Here is a 23,638-nt window from a genome sequence, read left to right as displayed (position 1 = left end):
TATCTGTATTTCTGATTATAGTAGCGAGAGACACGAATTAACTATCAGGAAAGGCTTCAACATCACTGTTACTTCTCTGACATTTCAGATCTACAAATCTGAAAACTTTAGAATCAATTCCTGAAGACAAATTTCACAAACAACTATTGTAACAAGAAGTCAATTTCATAACAGAATGCAAAAAATATAGACTTTGATTTGAAAAATGGTCTGTAAAATTCACTATGTTAATAGAAGAAAGATGAGAAAAGTCATATGATAATTTCAACAGATGAAGAAAAGGCATTGACAAAATTCAACACCTATTCATAATACAAAATCTCAGCAAATTCAGAATAGAAAGGAACTTCCTCAACCCAATAAAGAACATGTACAAAAAACCTATAATTAATAACATACTTAATGATAAAAGACTGAACACGTTCTCCCTAAAGTCAAGAACAAGGCAAGGATATTTTAGAGGTGTTCAACATTGTGCTGTCTCTTGCAACAAGCCCCCCAAAATATTTAAATATAAAAAAATAAAAGATATCCATACAGTGAAGAAATTAAACTATCTTTATTTGCAGATGACATAATAGTGTATTAGACAACCCTAAAGAATCTACAAAAAAGGAAATTGAACAAATCAGTAAACTTGGCAAGGATAAAAATCAATGTAAAAGTTTCATTTTCTTTCTGTATGTTAGCAATGAATAAGTAGAAAATGAAATGAAATTGAATATATACATAACAACCAAGTAATGTCTACGTCCAATTCAATAAATAAGTACTGTATACAAAGTTCTGCCAGATGCTGTAAAAAAGAAGCCCAAAGAGGGGCACCTGGGTGGCTCAGTCAGTTAAGCGCCCAACTTCAGCTCAGGTCATGATCTTGCTGCTCGTGTGTTCGAGCCCCATATCAGGCTGTGTGCTGCCAGTTCAGAGCCTGGAGCCTGTTTGAGATTCTGTGAATCCCTCTGTCTCTGCCTCTCCCCTGCTCATGCTCTCTCTCTCTCTCTCAAAAATAAATAAACATTAAAAATAATTTTTTAATAAGAAGACACTTCTATATGAACAGGTGTTGAAAGTCCTCAAAGATATAATATAGTACCATGTGCAGGGAAAAAGGATATATAACTTCCTGTGTGTGTGTGTGTATGTGTGTGTGTGTGTGTGCACACGCGTGTGCACATGTGTAGACAGAGGGAGAGATGCCACAAGAAATTGGTACCAGTGATTACCTTCCTCTAAGAAGGGGAACAATGGATGGGACTAGATGATAGGAGAGGAAGAGGGAATATTTTGTACCTTTTAAATTTTGTATCATATAAATTAAGTACTTAGTGGATACACGTAGTGACCCTTATTTCAAAATGCAAAACAGTACAAAAATGAGATCATCCATAGTTCTACCACCGAGAATTATCGTTACCTTTTGCCTTTTGCCAAATTTGCATCCACACCTTTTATGGTAAGTGAAAAACAATAAAACTTTATGCCTAAAGTTACAGCCCTTTAAGAAATTGCCACCTCCCAGTGCTGTTCTTACTGTCCTGTTCCCTACCTCCCAGAAGCAACCACTACTGTAAATTTGGGGTGTGTTCTTCCAGACCATTCTCCCTCCTACCGCATGCCTACATATGCATCCATCACTGTATAGTTTTGGACATGTTGTTTAAGCATGTAAAGTTTCACCTGTGTATAATTTTGCAACTTGCTTTTTTCACTCAAAATTATGTTTTGAAAAGTATGCTAATATACAGAGCTTTTTCCTTTTATAATATTGTTTGTAAATATTGCAGTCTACGTGGATCATATTGTGTTCCTTTTCTCCATGTGTATTTCTTCTCTCTAATAACGAAAGATTGGTTCTTTCTAGTGTTTTGCTATTGTGAGCAGCGCTGTAGCAAAATTAAAATTCCTCTGCATGTCTCCTTAGACACATGTGCGAGAGTGGTTCTTATGTACATATGCAAATATGGAATGGCTAGTTCTAGTTTTAGGTTATTAGAGCCAGCCAGATCACTGCCCGAAGTGGAATATCATTTTATGTATCCTGCCAACCCTATACAAATGTGCTATATCCCCAACATCCTCACCAACCCTTCCTGCCGCCAAATTTTAAGGTTTTCCCCAATTTGATGAGTAAAAACTTTTTTGATTTGCATTTACTAGTAAAGTGGCAAAAGTCGCATGTGTCCATTGGTCATTTGGATTTCTTCTTTGTGAATTAGATGTTCATATTCTTGGCTAATTTTTCTTCAGTTGGATTCTTTCACCCATTCAACATGTAACATGTGTTTAATAAATGCCTGCTAGGCATCAGACATTATTATTATCCCCTACGTGAATATGCACCCCGATTCTCTATTAATTGTACTTTACTTTGCTAAAATAAACATAAAATTCTGCCATCAACTAATGTCATTTGTGTACTTTACTAATCTGTAAGTCCCTTCAATTACATAGCAATACGTGTTTACCGGTATATGGCTTACAAAGCAATCTGACTCCTCTAATCTCAGTTAACTATTATCTCTACTATGCCGTGATCCATAATGGGCTGTATTATGTCACCCAAGCACTTTTATACCACTTCTGGATAAAACTGAAAACTGACCTGAGAAATTCATTTTGCAAGGCCGGCATAGTACGCAGACTTTGAAGCATCATCTTTACTTTTCTTTTTTTGAGAGAAAGGAAGAGAGAGCATGTGGGCACACAGGGGCAGAGCAGAGGGAGAGGGAGAGAGAATCTTAAGCAGGCTCCATGACCAGTGTGGAGCCCAACGAGGGGCTTGATCCCATGACCCTGGAATCATGCCCTGAGTCAAAATCAAGAGTCAGATGCTCAACTGACTAAGCACCCCCCCGGCACCCAAAAACATTATCTTTAAAAGAGGATAGTTACATACTAAGCAGGTCAGAGCACCCACACCACCTAATTATTTGAAGAGGGCCAAGGATGATTCAGCTTGTATAAGGATTGCTGTGTGCTGGTGCTTTCTGGAGTAGATTTCTTTGTGAATGTTCCAAATGATTATTATAAATGATGTGTTTGTTTTTCGGCCATTGTTATATTGGCTCTAATAAGTAAAATATGTACCTTCTAAAATAAATGATGTGCCCTTCTCCAACAGGGCAAAGCTTTTCTAAAGAAGGCACTCTCATCTGCTGAGGCAACCAGTAAAATTCAGCCTCATAGAAGAGTGCAGAACTATATGCACTACACTGTAAACAACAGTTTTGGAGCACTCTCTATTGTTCTCTGTATTATTCAAGTTTTATACAATGGGCATGTATTAACTTAATAATAAAAGGATAAATTTTGATATTTTTTTCTCTAAAGAGCATAACTTAACAACTTGTAGAAACGTTCACGCTACTGTGTCAAGCAGGAAAAAACCGATTGTTCAGCAATATTTATAATATCATCCCATTTTATTAAAAATTGTGTATATGTGCATACAAAGGGTAAGCACTTAAATGGTAAACATGTTAAGTTTTCGGTGGTGAGATCATTAGTGTTTTCACTTTCTTCTTTGCGCGCTTCTGCATTTTCTCCTAATTTATTTTTTTAATGGGAAAAAAGGTAGTATTCTTAAATGGAATTTTGTTTCATAACAAGAATAATTAGTGTCAGCACTTTTTCTTTAAAATAATGTTTCCCAGCCCTTGCCCAATCTCAGTATTCAGTTGCAGAGTTAAGGTTGTTGCTTAATATTTAATAATCCTCCCAGAGTTGTGTAACCATCCAGAACAGGCTTTGCTGGCTGTACCAGAGACAGGCAGCCAGTGCCTGGAAACAGCCACCACCTGCTTGGCAAAGATGTTGGTTCTGGCCCCAGCTCTTCCCCAAATTGCCGGTGAGATCTTGGCAGAGAGATCTCTCTGAGCTTCAGTCGCCTCTGCTGTAAAGTGGAGATGATAATACCTGCTCTGTCCCTGGTGATGATTGATTCTCTATGGGGGGCTAATGAAAAAACTCACATAAATACCTCAAAAGCAATATTGAAGGGCTATATAAATGCAAATTGATGATATTGTTACGTAATCCCCAAGCTCAGAGAAGCGACCATCAACTTTCTCATGGAGACAAAGAGAGTTAAATGATTAAAATAATCTTTCTTTAAACCCTTCCCCCTTGAACTATCACTTTAAGAGGTCAAATTGGTCAGAGCAACTATTTAATAATTATCTTTATAGGATTATAAACAACCTGTAATTCCCTTGAAAACGAAAACAGAGCTGGCACAACACTGTTGCTGTATCTGCCTTTAACAAACATTGGGACCCGACAGCCTTGCTAAGTCACTTGTTACCAACTTATGAAGAAAACACGATTCTTTCTCAGGAAGAAACAATTTCACCAAGGAGGCCGTAATGATTATAATCATTACCATCCCCTTCAAAATCCACAGAAAATTTACAGAGTGACCATCATAGAATAAAATCTTGATTGATCAAAAGCCCATGAACAAAACCAGCAAGTAACCAAATAAATACATCTTCCAATATTCCTTTTTTTGGCCAAAACATTTTACAAGAAAACACAGTGATAGAGAGTGGTTTAAATGTCAGAAAATGTAAGCGCATTAGAGCAAAAAATTGTGTTTTGTTCACTCCTACATTCCCACTGACTAGAGATCTTTTTCAAATAAATTTAAAGAATTGATTTTAACTACAAAGTCATATATATTATGACATTGGGGTATTGCAAAACCCTATATCATTGAAGAAAGTTTTCTTTAAAATCAATACATTCTACTGATCAAGGGTAAGAACAAGGAATTTTTTGCAATGGTCGGAGGCTTTAATGTGTTATCTTTCTACTTTCTCCTTTAAATCAGAAAGCAGTCAGAATTCTAAAAACTGACCCCCCCAAAATTAATAAATATATTAATAAATTATGAATTATATATATTATACATAAAGAGAGAGGGAGAGAGAGACAGAAAGAGACTATATATTAAATCATTTCTTTAGCCCTAAGCATTTACTTCTTGGTACGTACATCTATGGTTGCGTGTGAATGTCCCACTTTTCCAATATTCTCTAAGCTACTTAAGGACAGAGAACTTCCTTTTTCTCTGTATATGCCCTGGGACAACACAAATACAAACTTTATGGAAATAACAAAATTGAGGAAACATATAAAAGTCAAAAAATACTTAGAACTCAGCACTTGAGGTCCCCTGGACTCTAATTATATGGAGATTTTGTCAGTCACAATGAGTATTTGAGATTTAGGATAATTTTTTTCCTGCTTTTCTTACAAATTTATACCTGTACCCAAAAGAAACACCTTAAGAGTACTGATATTTTTACTTGCAAACCATTTGCAGAGAACGTAATCCAATCTGCACTCAATATTGTTGCTTCTCAACATTTGGTGAGCACAGGCCGTGTAAACAGCAGCACCACGTAACTCGCTGAGGTGCGAAGGCGAGAAAGAAAAGAGGATGGTTGTTGATGAAGACAGGCTTCCGGGCCAAGAAAAGTTAGTAAGAGAACCAGGTACGTAATAAAAATCCAGTGGGACAATTTTGTGTGTGTGCAACACCGTACAGCAGGGAGATTCACAAAAAGCTATCCAAAGCAGGGGATACGCACGTGGATTTTGAAGGATGAGTGGTTTGCCAGACAGGAGAGGAAATGAGCATTCTTGGCAGAGCAAACAGCATGTGAAAAAGGTAAAGAAAGAAGAAAAGAGCAAATATTTCTAATGGCAGGAAGAAGATGCCTGGGTGTGTGTGGTTCCCCTGAACACTCAGATAATGGGGAGCACTTATAATCAGAGCGTGGATCTTTTATGATGATCCCTTTATAGCGGTGTCTTTCCCACCAGCCTTGAGAGCAGGTACCAGTGAGCTCTGATTTTTACGTCTGCAGCACTTTACATAATATCTGGCTCATAATAAACAACCAAAAAAATTGTTTTACTTTCGTTACTTATTGTATTGCACAAACACCACATCTACACTACATGTAGAGGTAATAAACATCTACACCCCATCATCGTGTTAAAGACTGCACTTAAATAACTATTTCTACGTCACTACAACGTGTACATTTATTATTCCCAGTTGCCTTTAGAATAATGTTCCCTGGAACACAATATGTTTTAAAAAGATACTTCATTAAATGTATGAACGAATTTTGGGAGAATCAACATGCTTAATATATTAAAACTTTTAAAATTACATGACAAGGGGGGCACTTGGGTGGCTCAGTCAGTTAAAGGGCCAACTTTGGCTCAGGTCACGATCTTGAGGTTTGTGAGTTCAAGCCCTGCATCGGGCTCTGTGCTGACAGCTCAGAGCCTGGAGCCTATTTCGGATTCTGTGTCTCCCTCTCTCTCTCTGCCCCTCCCCTGCTTGCTCTCAGTCTCTCTCTCTCTCTCTCACTCATAAACATTAAAAAAATAATAAGAAAATAAAATCACATGACAAGGGACATCTCATTTATCGATGGCTTTAAAAATCTACTTTGTAAGTCTTTATAATTTTCTTTCTTTTTTTTAAATTTTATTTTTAAGTAATCTCTACATCCAACATGGGGCTCGAACTCACAACCCCGAGATCAAGAGTAGCATGCTTTTCCAACTGAGCTAGCCAAGCGCCCCAAGTCTTTATTATTTCCTTTAAAGAAGCATGTACATTTCCTATTAAATGCATTATAGTTAAATTTTTATTTGTAAATAAGATCTATTTTTATTGTATTGACTAGGAACTATTAATTTACATATTTATTTTGTAGCCTATTATTGACATTTTTTAAAAAAAATTTTTTTTTCAACGTTTGTTTATTTTTGGGACAGAGAGAGACAGAGCATGAACGGGGGAGGGGCAGAGAGAGAGGGAGACACAGAATCGGAAACAGGCTCCAGGCTCTGAGCCATCAGCCCAGAGCCTGACGCAGGGCTCGAACTCACGGACCGCGAGATCGTGACCTGGCTGAAGTCGGACGCTTAACCGACTGCGGCACCCAGGCGCCCCCTTATTGACATTTTTATTAGTTTTAATAGTCTTAAATTGATCCTTTGGAGTACTCTGAGTAGACAATTATATCATCCATAGGTAATGATAATTTTATCTCTGAAAATTGTATTTATTTATTTTTCTTGTCTTATTGTGTTGAATACAAGTCACTGAACAATGTTAAATAATAGATACCCTGGCACTCCTTGTTTTATCTCAGACTTTGGAGCTTCTCCTATTTTTGCCTGTTGATTTCGGATAAATTATTTATTATGTTAAAGAGTTTTATTTTATTATTAATTTGCTATCATATCAAAAATAGATGTTGAATTTTATCAGTTACCTTTTTATCAACTAAAACTATATGAATTAAAGCTAAATTTGTGTACCATGGAACGTTTGTTCATGTGAGAACAAGTAGGCATAAATATAACTATTTGTCCTCCATGTAGAGTGGACAGAGAATGTAGCCTGTATACTTTTTTTTGCCTATATTAGCATAGTTCATAGCATAGTTCAAAATCTTCGCACAACAGTTGTCTGCTGAAGGGAAGGTACGTTATATTTCTCCTTTAAGGGGATGTAGCTGTGGGAAGTTTGGTTAGTGCCATAGCCAAAACTTAAAATATGCTATCCAAATTCTCGTGTACTTTTTACCCAAGGTGAAAGGTTCTGGCATTATGTGGATTTATTCCTTAGACCTATTGATGAGGACACAGTAAGAAACAAACCAAAGTTTCTGGCTAAGACAATGCCTTTCACATAATAGGTACTAATTAAACATTTGTTGAATAAATTATTGAGTAAAAAATTTTAAGTTACAAGTGGTTTTTTTTTGGAAGAAGTTCTTGGACTCTTCTCACTTTTGCCCATAATTTTTCATCAATTGAATTTTTACTTCCTAAATTCAATGTACATTGAATTTGTTTTTTTTACATTTGTTTTTATAGAAAATAATCTATTTTATCCAGATCTTTTACACATATTAACATCACAGCCTAAAAAATTACCTCCATGAAAAGGAAAATCTATAATTGCTGTTTTTCTATCTTCAATTAAAGAAGTTTTTGATGATTCTTCCCCCACCCCCAAGTTTACCCTCAGTATTTTTTTTTTATTCCTAAGGGTAGGGTCTTTAATATAAACTTTACTTATTAATTTCTAACTTTGACTGTTGGCAGAGATTATAGCCTGTATGCTTTTTTGCCTTACTGAGATCATTTTGTGACCAATTTATAAACATTCCAAGTGTAGAGAAAAGAGGGTGTAGCCTCTATGATATATAAAGTGTAATCAATAACCATTAGGTCTTTTATTTACAGTTTCTCTCTGATGCTCCCCCCCCTCCCCACACACACACCATCCTGTTTCGTTTGCCTGCTTGATCTAACAAAGACATGAGTGAAAGATGTTTATGGAAAGAATGTTAAGCAAAAAAATGAATGTAATTAAACGAATCAATTAAGGGTTATATAAATGAAAAAAACAAAATGTCAGAAGCCGTGTGTTTATTAATAAGAACATTTTAAAAGCTTAGTTTAACAACACCTCGCTTTCTAATACATAATGAAATGACAAGTATTTATAATCTTGTATTCTTGGCACAATAAAAATGATAAAGAGTAGTTTTTAAATTTATAAAAATAAAACATGACAGTAAATGATAATAGTTTTTAAAAGTCTAATTAAAATATACTGACTACCATGGAGAATTAAAAGGAGGCAAGGTGATTTCAGTTCTGTCTCCATCACACGACAATAATATTTTACCTTGAGGAACCCTCTTAATCTCCTTAGAACATTTATTTATCTCTAAAAGGAAGTGTGCAGGTTGCTATAATAATGCTTAGAAGTATCTAACACTTAAGAAGCTCTCAATGAGTTGAAGCTCATGTTTTCAGGAATTAATTTTTTATTAAGATATATACGAATTTAATGGTGCTCAATCTTCAAACATTTTAAAGAGAAAGAAAACCCGGCATAAGACACTTCCTTTGAAAAAAGACACATCTGCCAAAGTTATCGTTTCTGACTTCTAAAAATGAACTTGAAATTTGCAAAAAGCAGGTAGTATTTACTGTTGTGATATTCCGATTAACAGAATCATATTACCAGTATTTATTTATTATTACTTTTAACAAAAAATGTATTTTAGTGTAATATTCATTTATCTGACAAAACTACAGAGAAGTCAATAAAGATACAAGCAATCATTGCTGTAAATAGAAAGCACGTAACAGAAAACAAAGCAAATGCTGATACTTTAATACATCAAAACAGAGGTGTAAACATATGTGAAAATACAACAGTAATTACTACTGGGTTCTTACCTTTGGTTGCTTAAGCAATGTATCTGTGTCTTCTAGAAACAGAAGTCAGTAGTATATCCAAAACAAACAGGGAGATAGTGCAAATCTTGACATTGTCAAAAGCCAGGTCCTAATTTTTTTAAATAATAAATATACAGATCTTTTTCCTTTCTTTAAACATGTGAAAACGGCTAGTTTTCTTAATCATTCCCAAAGAAAGAAACAATTCTGTGGCATTGCCAAAGGAGGATTTCATGAGTCGGTATTGGATTTGCGGATTTATATACGGATGAAAATAACAGCAACCAAATCACCATTATCCTTAGCTGGAGCTGGAGCTCATTAATATGTATAAGAGTGAGGGATAAAAGGAGGTTTCTCAGAACTACATGCACCTCTTAACAAATCTGAAAGTAAAGTTAGCCAAAGGTAATACTGCCTAATGGATTTTATTAAAATGACACTATCAATTCATCCAGGGTGAATTCTTGAAAGAATTGTTTAGGTTTTTACAAAGTATGATTACATTTCTAAATACAGTGCCATCATATTAGAAACTATTAAACTATAAATAGGGTGCATTTATTTATTCATTGATCTGTTTATTGTGTATTTTGTGAAATAATTGCATGTGTGAAATATACCTGGGCAAGAGATAAAAATAGGGTAAGTCTGAACTTGCCTGAAAGAGTAATTCATACTTCAGCTATGAAAAAACATTAAGATATGCCAGTTAGCATCTAAATGTTATTCTAATGACCCCAAAATAAATTTCCTTAAGAATTTTTAGTGCGACATTTGACAGTTTACACAGTTACAAAACTTTGGCTTTTGACTGAAAATAGAACAGCATGAAATAAATACTGTCTCTATTTAGCAAAACCGCTTTCATTTCAAACGATCAGCTCCAAAAATACATCATTCTTTTTCCAGTACTTGAACTATTTGTCCTGCTGACTAATTAGCCATCGAACAACCCAGTAATGTTTATTGTTTCAGTTAAATGGCCTCAGCACCCAACGGACTGCAAGGCTCTCAAGAGGGGAAATACCCCACGATGCTTAGCAGAGAAAATGAGTCCAGTACTGAGTACTCTTTTCTTTTGGAAAGTTGACTTTTGGGTTTCAGGATTTTTTAAATAATATTTAATTTCTAATCATAAAATAACATGTTTCATAAGATTTGGATATTATAGAAAGGAAGAAAAAATACTGAAATATATTCTTACCCTACTCCTATTGTTATCATGATCAATATTAACATTTTCGTTTAGACATTCATATAGATAGTTTTTATATAAAATCATTCTGGTTTTCTTTAATATTATATTGTTGTCATTTTTATATTACTAAGTATGTCCTACAGCATCCTTTAGAAGACTGCATAATATTTTATCTTCCATTATCCCATAATTTATTGACCGATTTCCCTTTCATTGGACATATTTCCTCTAGTCTAAATTTTTCAAAGTGAATGTCTTTATTTTTATTTTATTTAACTTAATTTATTTGTTTATTTTTATTTTTATTTTATTTTATTTTATTTTTATATTTATTTTATTTTATTTTATTTTATTTTTATATTTATTTTATTTTATTTTATTTTTATTTTATTTTATTTTATTTATTTTTTTATTTTATTTTAAAATATTTATATTTTATTTTATTTTATGTTATGTTATTTTATTTATTTATTTATTTTTAATTTACATCCAAGTTAGTTAGCATATAGTGCAATAATGATTTCAGGAGTAGAATCCAGTAATTCATCCCCTACATATAACACCCACCCCAACAAGTGTCTTCCTTAATGTCCCTTGCCCATTTAGCACAGCCCTCCAACCACAACCCCCCCAAAAACCCTCAGTTTGTTCTCTATATTTAGGAGTCTTTTATGTTTTGTCCCCCACCCTGTTTTTATATTATTTTTGCTTCCCTTCCCTTATGTTCATTTGTCTTGTATCTTAAATTCCATATATGAGTGAAGTCATATGACATTTGTCTTTCTCTGACTAATTTCGCTTAGCATAACACCTTCTAATCCCATCCACATAGTTGCAAATGGCAAGATTCCATTCTTTTTCATTGCCAAGTAGTACTCCATTGTGTGTGTGTGTGTGTGTGTGTGTGTGTGTGTGTGTGTGTGTGTGTATGTATATATACCACATATTCTTTATCCATTCATCTGTTGATGGATATTTGGGCTCTTTCCATACTTTGGCTATTGTCGATAGCGCTGCTATAAACATTGGGGTGCATGTGTCCCTTTGAAACAGCACACTTGTATCCTTTGGATAAATACCTAGTAGTGAAATTAGTAGGTAGTAGGGTAGTTCTATTTTTAATTTTTGAGGAACCTCCATACTGCTTTCCAGTGTGCCTGCACCAGTCTGCATTCCTACCAGCAATGAAAAAGAATCCCTCTTTCTCCGCATCCTCACCAGCATCTGTCGTTGCCTGAGTTGTTAATGTTAGCCATTCTTACTGGTGTGAGGTGGTATCTCATTGTGGTTTTGATTTGTATTTATCTGATGATGAGTGATGTTGAGCATTTCTTCATGTGTCTGTTAGCCATCTGGATGTCTTCTTTGCAAAAGTGTCCATTTGTGTCTTTTGCCCGTTTCGTCACTGGATTGTTTATATTTCTTGGTGTTGAATTTGATAAGTTCTTTACAGATTTTGGATACTAGCCTTTTATCTGATATGTCATTTGCAAATATCTCCTCCCATTCCGTTGGTTGCTTTTAGTTTTGCTGATTGTTTCCTTTGCTGTGCAGAAGCTTTTTATCTTGATTAGATCCCAATAGTTCATTTTTGCTTTTGTTTCCCTTGCCTCTGGAGAGGTGTTGAGTAAGAAGTTGCTGCGGGCCAGGTCAAAGAGGTTTTTGCCTGCTTTCTCCTCTAGCATTTTTAAAAAAAAATTTTTAACATTTCTTTATAATTGAGAGACAGAGAGACAGAGCATGAGCAGGGGAGGGGCAGAGAGTAGAAGAGACACAGAATCCAAAGCAGGCTCCAGGCTCTGAGCTGTCAGCACAGAGCCCAACACGGGGCTCGAACTCACAAACCACGAGACCATGACCTGAGCCGAAGTCGGATGTTCAACCTACTGAGCTACCCAGGCACCCCGTCTCCTCTAGTATTTTTATGGTTTCCTGTCTCAGAGTTAGGTCTTTCATCCATTTTGAGTGAATGTTTTTATTTTTAAATCATTATATATACCTGTGATTACTATTTTCTTAGAAATGAGATTACTAGATTAAAGTGTATTACCATTCTTATTACTTCCAATTTGTATTGCCAGTGTAATTTCCAGAAAATCTGTTTACCTATTTGACCTCACAACATTAAGTAAAAGATTATCATTTGTAATTTGTTGACTTCCTTCAATTTTTCAATCAATGTGTTACCAAATATACTATTTTAATTTACGTGTTTGCCATCTTGTAGTTAAAAACATACCCTTTAAACTGCTAGAATGGGTGTGTTTGATAAATCCACTCTGTTATAAACTTCCTCCAAACTAATCAATGTAGCCACTTTGGTCACAATTTAGTTTTATGCTAAAATGTTATTGTGTCAGTCTCTTTAAGTAGAGTTACATAATCTCCTTAGGAAAATAAGCCCCTTCTTTGAATAATATGGCAGTATCTCAAACCCATCTCAGTGAAATTAATTGTAAACATTTCAAAAAGCATGAAATGGTAATAAATGTTAAAATCACCCATATAAAGGATAGTAAGTAATGAAGAGACCCACAAAGGGAAATGCTCAAGACCCACAAAGGGAAATTTAACTCTTCTCAGTGGTAAATAAATGTTTTAAAACTTAACAATCCTGTGGGGTAGGTACTGTATCAACTTCATTTTACAGAGGAAGAAAGGAAGGCTGGGAGGTGAAGTAATGTCCTCAGGGGCAAAATAGCTAGTATTGTGTCAGAGTTAGCTGGAATTTACACCCTGATAGGGTTCCCAGATTCAGCAAATAAAAATACAATATAAGTATAGCCCACATATTACTTGAGACAGACTTATGCTAAAAAATTATTTGATGTTTGTCGGAAATTAGAATTTAACTGGATGTTCTGTTTTTTATCTGTCAAGCCTGCAGCAAGTCCTATCTGACTCCAGAGCACCACACTGCCCTAATATCTGGAAGGTATGAGCACTAAAAATCAAACCAGGTCACCCATATCAGCAATGTGTCTCTAACAGCAACAGCGAAAAGCATTGCATATGAGAAAACACTATTATTTGCATGCACCTGTAAACCCCTTAGCATTTTATCTGCAGGTAAGTGCTCAAAAATTATAGTTTTTAACTATCGTTTTTGTATTATCAGTCTGCTCTTCACATCTAAGAAATTTTCTCCTTGAAGTATTTTAAATGTCTTAATCAGCCAGTTTGGATCTATCATTCAGGAAAGGAGTCAGACCCTTTGTGGACTTTCTTCATATTCTCAGCTAGATCTTACTTCTTAGGACTAAGGGTTTTCAGAAAATTGCTACTCGTTGTCTAATACAGAAGACTCTTTCAGCCTTTTTAAAAAATTTTTTTAAGGTTTATTCATTTTTCAGAGACAGAGAGACAGTGTGAGTGGGGGAGGGGCAGAGAGAGAGGGAGACACAGAATCTGAAACAGGCTCCAGGCTCTGAGCTGTCAGCACAGAGCCTGCCCGGGGGCCCGAACTCATGGATGGCGAGATCATGACCTGAGCGGAAGTCTGACGCTTAACTGACTGAGCCACCCAGGTGCCCCAAGACTCTTTCGGTCTTAACGCTAGTGTTGATTTTGCCTCTGCCTGTCTCATGCCAATTATTGTTCCCTCATTTGGGGGGAAGGTGGTTTCTATGACAGCGTGCTAGATTTAAGTGCAGAGGATTAGAATCCCAGGCCTGAGTTTGCATCTCAGCTCCATGGTTCACTAGTTCTGGGACTTGGAGCATGGTAAGTGAACCTTCTGGGCCCCAGTTTCAGTATTCATGGAATGGACATGATAATATCTGATAGATTTGTTATAAGGATTAAAAGGAACTATATTAATATGAAGAATTTGTTTTACAGTCCCAAAAGCATAGTAAACACTTGACAGTGGCTAGTATTCTAATTTTTAAAAGACAAATAGCAGAATTAAGCTTCATTTATAATGAAATAAATTTACCTGGTTTCGTTATTGTTTAATTAAAAAAATTTTTTTTTGAGAGAGAGAGCAAATGGGGGAGAGGAGCAGGAGGAGAGAGAGAGAGAAACTTAAGCAAGATCCACACTCAGCACTGAGCCTGACGGGGGGCTTGATCCCAAGGCCCTAGGATCATGACTCGAGCCAAAATCAAAAGTCAGACACTTGGGGCGCCTGGGTGGCTCAGTCGGTTAAGCAGCCAACTTCAGCTCAGGTCACGATCAGGCGGTCTGTGAGTTCGAGCCCCGCGTAGGGCTCTGGGCTGATGGCTCAGAGCCTGGAGCCTGTTTCCGATTCTGTGTCTCCCTCTCTCTCTGCCCCTCCCCCGTTCATGCTCTGTCTCTCTCTGTCTCAAAAATAAATAAAACGTTAAAAAAAAAAATTAAAAAAAAAAAAGTCAGACACTAAACCAACTGAGCCACCCAGGCGCCCCTGCCTGGTTTCTTTTAAAAGTTAAAAATGCATGCTTTGGTTAAGAAATATACTAGGTTTAATTAGAGCAATCTTTTTCTAATCCTATCTCACATGTGAAAGACATAACTAAAATAAATATACCTAAAAATAAAACAAGATGACCAGATTGGGAATTTGTTCCCATATATCTCCACAGAATATTCATTTTCTTATGGATTGTTTCTTACTTGAAACTTTATCAAATGACTTAATGAACTAAATAGTTGGAACAATCATTCTAACAAACCTTTCTTCCTCCTGCCAGCTTAACTCCTGGTTGACATCATGAAACTTCGTAGAATTTGTTGTAATTATAAAATAGCTCTTGCCCCAATGAATCTTAACGTGAGGTCATTGAGGGCAACAATCACAAACAATTCTTGAGACATTTATGGCTTAACTTAGTAAGTTTATTTAAGTAGTACAGGGACAGGACTTTTCGCTGTGTGAGGTTGGTGGTTATATACTTACTTAGTAACCAAAGGGAAGGAGGCATGCAGAGAGTATCAGATTACAAAAATGTCTTCAAATTTCTTTGCATTTCTGCTCCTAAAACTACTTTTGTAAGATTCCTCTGGCGCTTATCACTCAGTTCAATATTAACTATTGGTGAGGCAGTGGTGAGACCCTTAAAGAATGTAGCAAACAGAACATATTTGATCCTCATCCGAACTATGCAGGCTTTAGGTCAGCCTTCTGGGCAAAGGGTCAACATTTTCCTGCTTCTGTCCTCCTCAAATGTCTCTCTCTCTCCCTGTCCCTCTCCCTCTCCTTCTTTCTCCTCTCTCCCTCCCCCTCCCCCCACACAAAATTCTTTACTCTTTGGAATGATTCATTTGTTTCATCTTCAATGCACCTTTCTTTTCACCAGCTCTTACACTTCCTTCTTGTACCTTTCCATTCCAATACTATAATTAAGGATGAAATGAATGTTACTGATTCTTGGGATAATGCGTAGTAGCTGCGTAGAGAAAATGACTTCATCTTTCTGAGCTTCAATTCCCTTATCTGTAAAATGAAAGTGTAATGCCTACTCCATTAGGTTTTTGTGAAGATAAATGGAGCATGGTTATAGAGCATACACCCATTTGGTATATGCAATAAATGTGTGCTCCCGCTCTTTCCCTTTCCTCTAAGGCCTCGGACTGCACCTAAGCGGGAGCTTCGAAGCATTTTGCTTAAGCCTCACCTGTCCTCCATATGTTGTAATGGGACTTCGATAGCAAGGTACACGCAGCCATTAAATAACTGCCTTATTGAAAGCTGTAGAGCTATTATTTATACCTTCTCTCTAAATAATTTATTATATAATTCTAGCAAGTGTGACCAAATAAGTAATTCATTTTTTTTTAAGTTTATTTCTTTACTTGTTTTGAAAGAGAGATAGAGGGTGAGCAGGGGAGGGGCAGAGAGAGAGAGGGAGACAGAGAATCCCAAGCAGGCTCAACACTGATGCGGGACTTGAACTCACAAACTGTGAGATCATGATCTGAGCCAAAACCAAAAGTCGAACGCTTAACTGACTGAGCCACCCAGGCGCCCCATTCATTTTTGTTTTTAATAAAAAACTATATTTTATGTGTAGAGCATTTAACAATGTGAAATAATAATCCTTCATAAAGGCATAGAATTTGTCCAAGTGTTTATTCGTTCATTGAACATGTAATTTTTAAGCACCACACTGTGCTGGGCACTGTTCTAAGGTTTAGGAGCATAATAAACAAGCCTTTTTCCTGGAGACAGTACACAGGAGAGAGATAGGCAAAAGAAGAGATGCTTATAATACAAGGTGCTCAGGAGCTGAGGAAGCACTTACAAGGAGCCCTAAGATTTGGGGAGAAAAGGAGCTAGACTGGAAGGCTACCAGGGGAAAATTATCTCTGCTGAAATGGAAGGTAAGTAGGAGTGTTGTTTTCATATATAAAACATACATGCTAGGATATTTTTCCAATTTACTCAGGCTAAAAAGGGTAAGAGTGTGTTTGATTTTATTTTGTTTTGTTTCCCCCTCCAATGTGATTAGCCTGACCTAGTCTATCAATGGATTTCTCTTCCTGGGACCCCGCAGTAACCTTGACTGGTGGAAAGAACATAGCCACATTGGATTATCTGTTTTAGTAGGCTACTTTTAGTTTGGTTCCCAGTCTTGCTTTGTCAGCTCCCTCTAATCTTTATAATCCTATTTAAACTGCCTCTAACCACAGCTGCTCATTTGCATGACATTGACTCTGGTATTTTCATCTCAAAAATCATGTGATTTGAGGGATTCTGGCTCTTGACCCCAAATTATTAAATACTTCATAGTCTGTCTTCCAGCACACCAAGACTTTTAGCCAGAGTGGTCAGCGATGTCTTTTCAACGTTTATAACCCTATACATTAAATGTCATGTAATTCATTGTTTAATGTGTGTCTTCCAAGAACTGCAAATTCCATGGTAGCAGGCACTGTCTGTGCTTTTCATTACTGTGTGTCTACTGTCTACCCTCCTTCTATAGTAACTGAAATTACAAAATCCCCACATAAATAATTATGCGGTTTAAAATAAAGAAAATGTTTATTTTCTTTATGTTTTGTTTTATCAGCGGAATGGGAGGGATTCTTTTTACCAGGTTATGCTAATTTGAGGTAATCACATTAAGACTTCCCACAATGTCTGGCATAAATAAGGTCCTCAATTATATAATTATTAAGATTGTTATTATTTTACTGACAAATAGCTCCTGATGCTCACTGTTAATTAGTACTGTCAGAGTGTCAAATTTCTAGGTAAACGACATAATTAGATATAGAAAGGCTCAAAGAATTCAGAGTAGGAATGAATCTATCCTGGAAAAGTGTATGGTTGTACCAGAGGATTTTAAGTCTTTTAGGTAAATATGAAAACATTTCATATTTTCTAACTTTGTGCTTTAAATACGTCGGGATTTTTGCAGACTCTACAGTGGAAATATGGTTGCTTATTGCCCTTCCCACAACTGGCCTTGGATTCGGCTTTCTCAGATAAACCAAATCATCTATATGACACCTAACTTTCTTTTTAAAGTTTTTTTCCTTATTTTATTTTTGAGAGAGAGAGGGAGAGTGTGAGCAGAGGAGGGGCAGAGAGAAAAGGAAACAGAGGATCCGAAGCTGGCTCTGCACTGACAGCAAAGAGCCCGATGTGGGGCTCGAGCCCACAAACCATGAGACCATGACCTGAGGTGACCTGAGCCGACCTGAGGTGACCAGAACCGACCTGAGGTGACCAGAGCCGACCTGAGCTGACCCAAGCCCAGGTCAGATGCTTAACCATCTGGCTTAAGCCACCCAGGTGCCCCTGATACCTAACTTTTTTAATTTGGTTGCTTCTCCCACAGGCCCACCACTACCATCAGCAGGACTGAGGAAAGAGAATAGAGGCCTACATACCACATGCCTAAATATCAAGTTAATGAAGTTTTAAATAAAATGTGTTTTGTCTTCACCTTGAAAAATATACCTTTGTAACAAAAATCAAATCCATAGGGGCGCCTGGGTAGCTCAGTCGGTTGAGCATCTGACCTCAGCTCAGGTCATGCATGGTCTCATGGTTCATGGGTTCGAGCCCTGCACTGGGTTCTGTGCTGAACGCTTGCTCAGAGCCTGGAGTCTGCTTCAGATTCTGTGTGTCCTTCTCTCTCTGCACCTCCCCAGCTCGCACTCTGTCCCACTCCCTCAAAAAAATAAATAAATGTAAAAAAAATTTTTTTAATTAAAAAAAAAAATCAAATCTATAAAATGATTGTTATAATGTTATTGAAACTTGGCAAAATTTCAAAGACAACTAAATTTAATTATTGCACGTGTCTGGGTTGGTCTATTGATGGGCCAGGGATATTCATATCAGTAATAAAATAAAGATACACCTAAATGATAAGTTATTATATATTACACATAATTTATTTTCCTGCCTTTTCAGAAAAATTACTAAGTGCCTTATAACAATCAAGATTTTACATTATTTGTGTTCTATTGACAGTATGGCCAAATGAAATAACACTTTTTTTTTCTTTCTTTCTTACTTTGAGGTATGATGGACAAATCTTACAGGTACACAAGGAAAAGTAAGACATGATCGCAGTGAAAAGTGAAGACAATCTAACCAGAAAGCTTTCAGCTAATGTGGAAGCTGAAGTTCTGAGTGGGACATGCTTCAGGGCTGAAAGGAATGGTAATTAATGTTCCTCCCCTTCTTCTTCACTCTCTCCTTCAACAAAATCCACACCCACTTCATAATCCTTCTCAGGGGCAGCCGTGTCCTCACAGGTCTCAGAAAACTCTCCTTCCTTCATACTCTCACCCGTATACCACTAAACAAAAGCTCGCTTGGCATACATCAGGTCAAACTTGTGGTCCGGACAAGATCAGACCTCAGCAATGGCTCTGGTGTTGCTCAGCGTGCACACAGTTCTCTGTACTTTGGCCAGGTCTCCACCAGGTACCACAGGCTGGTAATTAATGCCAACCTGGAAGCCAGTGCTGCACCAGCCCACAAACTGGATGGAATGCTTGGTCTTGATGGTGGCAATGGCAGCATTGACACCTTTGGGAACACATTGCCATGGTACAACAGGCAGAAAGCCATGTAGTTGCCATACCAGAGGGCACATTTCACCTGGTTGGCTGGTTTGAAGCATGCATTGTTGATCTCTGCTACAGAAAACTGTTCATTGTAGGCTTTCTCAGTAGAGATGACAGGAGTATTTGTGGGTAGGGGAAGTGGATGCGAGGATAGGGCACCAGGTTGGTCTGGAATGTTGTCAGATCAACATTCAGGGCTCCATCTAATCTGAGGGAAGCAGTGATGGAAACACACTCTGGCTAATAAGGCAATGAAGTTAGTGTAGGTTGGGTGTTCAATATTGCACTTTCTATGGCAGATGTCATACACGGCCTCATTGTCTACCATGAAGGCACAATCAGAGTACTCCAGGGTGGTATGAGTAGTGAGAATGGAGTTATAGGGCTCAACTACAGCTATGGAAAATTCAGGGGCTGGGTAAATGGAGAAATCCAGCTTGAATTTCTTTCCATAATTGACAAACAGATGTTCCATTATCAGGGAGATGAACCCAGAGCCAGTTCCCCCTCCAAAGCTGTGGAAAACCAAGAAGCCTTGAAGACCTGGGCACTGGCCAGCTAATTTCCCAATTCGGTCCAAGACAAGGTCAATGTTCTCCTTGTCAGTGGTGTAGTTCCCTTGGGCGTAGCTATAGGCAGCATTATCCTTACCTGTGATGAGCTACTTTGGGTGGAAAACCTGGTGGGAGGTGCCAGTGCAAACTTCATCAATGACTGTGGGTTCCAGGTCTACAAACACTGCCCTGGGCACGTGCTTTCCAGCACCTGTCTCACTGAACAAATGTTAAACAAGTCATCTCCTCCTCCCCACAATGGTCTTGTCACTTAGCATCTGGCCATTGAGTTGGATGCTGTGTTCCAGGCAATAGAGTTACCAGCAAGCATTACCAATCTGGACACCAGCCTGACCAATGTCGATGGAAATATAGTCATGCATAGTGGCTATGGGTTAGCAGGTTCAGGCAACAAGAGCAAATACCAGGTCCCAGTTACAGCCCCCAACAAGCTAAGAGTCGAGGTAAGTAATGCACTCAAGTTAGATAATACTTTTTGAGTCATGGTAGAGTTTAGATCATTTTGTTAATTTCTTATGTGAGCAATCTTTGTACTGCTTGTCAACACAACTCATAATATGATACTTAGATTCAGAAAGAAATAATAAATTTAAGTATCATATTCAAACATTGCATTTGGCTCCTACAAATCACCTATACTATAGATCTTAGTTTTTGCTCATGAAAAAGTAGCTTGACTCCAAACTGGACAAAAGATATGAAACAACTATCTTCAAAATACTGGACAATGGGCAGCACAGGAGTGTGATACTTGAGAGAAGCGGGGGTTGGGGGGGGGGGAATGAGTTGAACCCTGCCCAGAGGCAATTTCAGAATTGTGACACAAGAAAAAGGAAATCAGGCACAGCCCAATGCTCTTGCTTAATTGAGGAGTCTGAATTACGATCTTGGAGACCAAAGTGTCTAGAATATGCAAAACAAAGTACCAGTGAGAAGGAAGTTGTGCAGAGAAAAAGCTCCAGAAATTTGCAAAGGGGTCTTCTCAAGTCTTTGGCAGAATAAAATAAAATGCATCTTTATGTCATTTATAAACAATGTTTTTTTTTTTTTAAGTTTATTTATTTACTTTGAGAAAGAGCACATGCAAGCTGGTGAAGGGACAGGGGGAGAGAGAGAATCTCAAGCAGGCTCTCAAACAGAATCTCAAGCAGGCACGTTGTCAGTGGGGCTCAATATCACTTAACCCACTGAGCCACCCAGGCACCCTCTAACTTATCTTTATATTTAAAACATTTCTTCGGGCACCTGGGTGGCTCAGTGGGTTAAGTGCCGAAGTCTTGATTTTGGCTGGGGCCATGATCCCAGGGTCATGAGATTGAGCCCTGAGAGGGGTTCCATGCTGACAACGTGGAGCCTGCTTGAGATTCTCTTTCTCCCTCTGCCCCCTCACCCCACCCGCATGCTCTCTCTCTTTCTCTAAATACATACATACATACATACATACATACATACCTCCTCTGAGCTTAGTGTGGAACCTGCTTGAGCTTCTCTCTCTCTCTCTCTCTGCCCCCCGTTCCTCTCTCCCACTCATACATGTGCGCTCTCTCTCTCTCTCTCTTAAAAGTTAAAAAAAAAAAATTAACAATAAGTTAGAGATAAAGAGGCAGAAAAATATATAACACGTAAATTCTAGTAATAAAACAGATAGTTTAGCTATATTAATATCAGACAAAGTAAATTCAAATCAAAAATATTACTAGAGGGGCGCCTGGGTGGCGCAGTCGGTTAAGCGTCCGACTTCAGCCAGGTCACGATCTCGTGGTCCGGGAGTTCGAGCCCCGCGTCAGGCTCTGGGCTGATGGCTCAGAGCCTGGAGCCTGTTTCCGATTCTGTGTCTCCCTCTCTCTCTGCCCCTCCCCCGTTCATGCTCTGTCTCTCTCTGTCCCAAAAATAAATAAAAAACGTTGAAAAAAAAATTTAAAAAAATATTACTAGAAAAGACTGCTAGAATTGATTCATGAAGTCAGCAAAGTTGCAGGACATAAAATTAATGCACAGAAATCGGTTGCATTCTTATACACGAACAGTGAAGCGACAGAAAGAGAAATCAAGGGATCAATCCCATTTACAATTGCACAAAAAACCATAAAATAACTGGGAATAAATCTAACCAAAGAGGTGAAAAATCTATACACTGAAAACTATCAAAAGCTTATGAAAGAAATTGAAGAAGACACAAAAAAATGGAAAAATATTCCATACTCCTGGATAGGAAGAACAAATATTGTTAAAATGTCAGTACTACCCAAAGCAATCTACGTATTCAATGCAATCCCTATCAAAATAACACCAGCATTCTTCACAGAGCAAGAACAAGCAATCCTAAAATTTGTGTGGAACCAGAAAAGACCCCGAAGAGCCAAAGCAATCTTGAAAAAGAAAACCAAAGCAGGAGGCATCACAATCCTGGACTTCAAGCTATACTACAAAGCTTTAATCATGAAGACAGTATGGTACGGGCACAAGAACACACACTCAGACCAATGGAACAGAATAGAGAACCCAGAAATGGACCCACAAACATATGGCCAAATAATCTTTGACACAAAGCAGTTAAGAATCCAATAGAATAAAGACAGTCTCTTCAACAAGTGGTGTTGGGAAAACTGGACAGTGACATGCAGAAAAATTAACCTGGACCATTTTCTTACACCATACACAAAAATAAACTCAAAATGGATGAAAGACCTCAATGCAAGACAGGAAGCCATCAAAATCCTCGATCAGAAAGCAGGCAAAAACCTCTTTGATCTTGGCCACAGCAACTTCTTACTCAACACATCTCTGGAGGCAAGGGAAACAAAAGCAAAAATGAACTACTGGGACCTCATCAAAATAAAAAGCTTCTGCACAGGGAAGGAAACAATCAGCAAAACTAAAAGGCAACTGACTGAATGGGAGAAGATATTTGCAAATGATATATCAGATAAAGGGTTAGTATCCAAAATCTATAAAGAACTTATCAAACTCAACACCCAAAAAACAAATAATCCAGTGAAGAAATAGGCAAAAGACATGAATAGACACTTCTCCAAAGAAGACATCCAGATGGCCAACCAACACATGAAAAAGTGCTCAACATCACTCATCATCAGGGAAATACAAATCAAAACCACAATGAGATACCACCTTACACCTATCAGAATGGCTAACATTAACAACTCAGGCAAAAACAGATGTTGGCGAGGATGCGGAGAAATAGGATCTCTTTTGCATTGTTGGTGGGAATGCAAGCTGGTGCAGCCACTCTGGAAAACCATATGGAGGTTCCTCAAAAAACTAAAAATAGAACTACCCTATGACCCAGCAATTGCACTACTAGGCATTTATCCACGGGATACAGGTGTGCTGTTTCGAAGGGACACATGCACCATGTTTATAGCAGCACTATTAACAATAGCCAAAGCATGGAAAGAGCCCAAATGTCTATCAATGGATGAATGGATAAAGAAGATGTGGTTTATATGTACAATGGAGTATTACTCGGCAATCAAAAAGAATGAAATCTTGCCATTTGCAACTACGTGGATGGGACTGGAGGGTATTATGCTAAGTGAAATTA

General features: G+C 37.5%; 1 protein-coding gene and 1 pseudogene across 1 annotated transcript in view; both read right to left on the bottom strand.

The window, feature by feature from the left end:
• CNGA1 (cyclic nucleotide gated channel subunit alpha 1) overlaps nt 1-9,563 on the bottom strand; it is a 34,673-nt gene extending 25,110 nt beyond the window's left edge. The window contains exon 1 of the mRNA XM_006931133.4: nt 9,292-9,563. The gene's annotated coding sequence lies outside the window, so the exon portion shown is untranslated. The remainder of the gene's footprint in view (nt 1-9,291) is intronic.
• A 9,399-nt stretch (nt 9,564-18,962) lies between these two features.
• On the bottom strand, nt 18,963-20,496 carry LOC101095977 (annotated as a pseudogene).
• Between the last annotated feature and the right edge of the window lie 3,142 nt (nt 20,497-23,638).

The sequence above is a fragment of the Felis catus genome, chromosome B1 (assembly GCF_018350175.1).
Source record: "Felis catus isolate Fca126 chromosome B1, F.catus_Fca126_mat1.0, whole genome shotgun sequence".
Taxonomy (NCBI): domain Eukaryota; kingdom Metazoa; phylum Chordata; class Mammalia; order Carnivora; family Felidae; genus Felis; species Felis catus.
The sequence above is the reverse complement of the archived record's forward strand: the minus strand, read 5'-3'. Positions and strand labels throughout refer to the sequence as shown.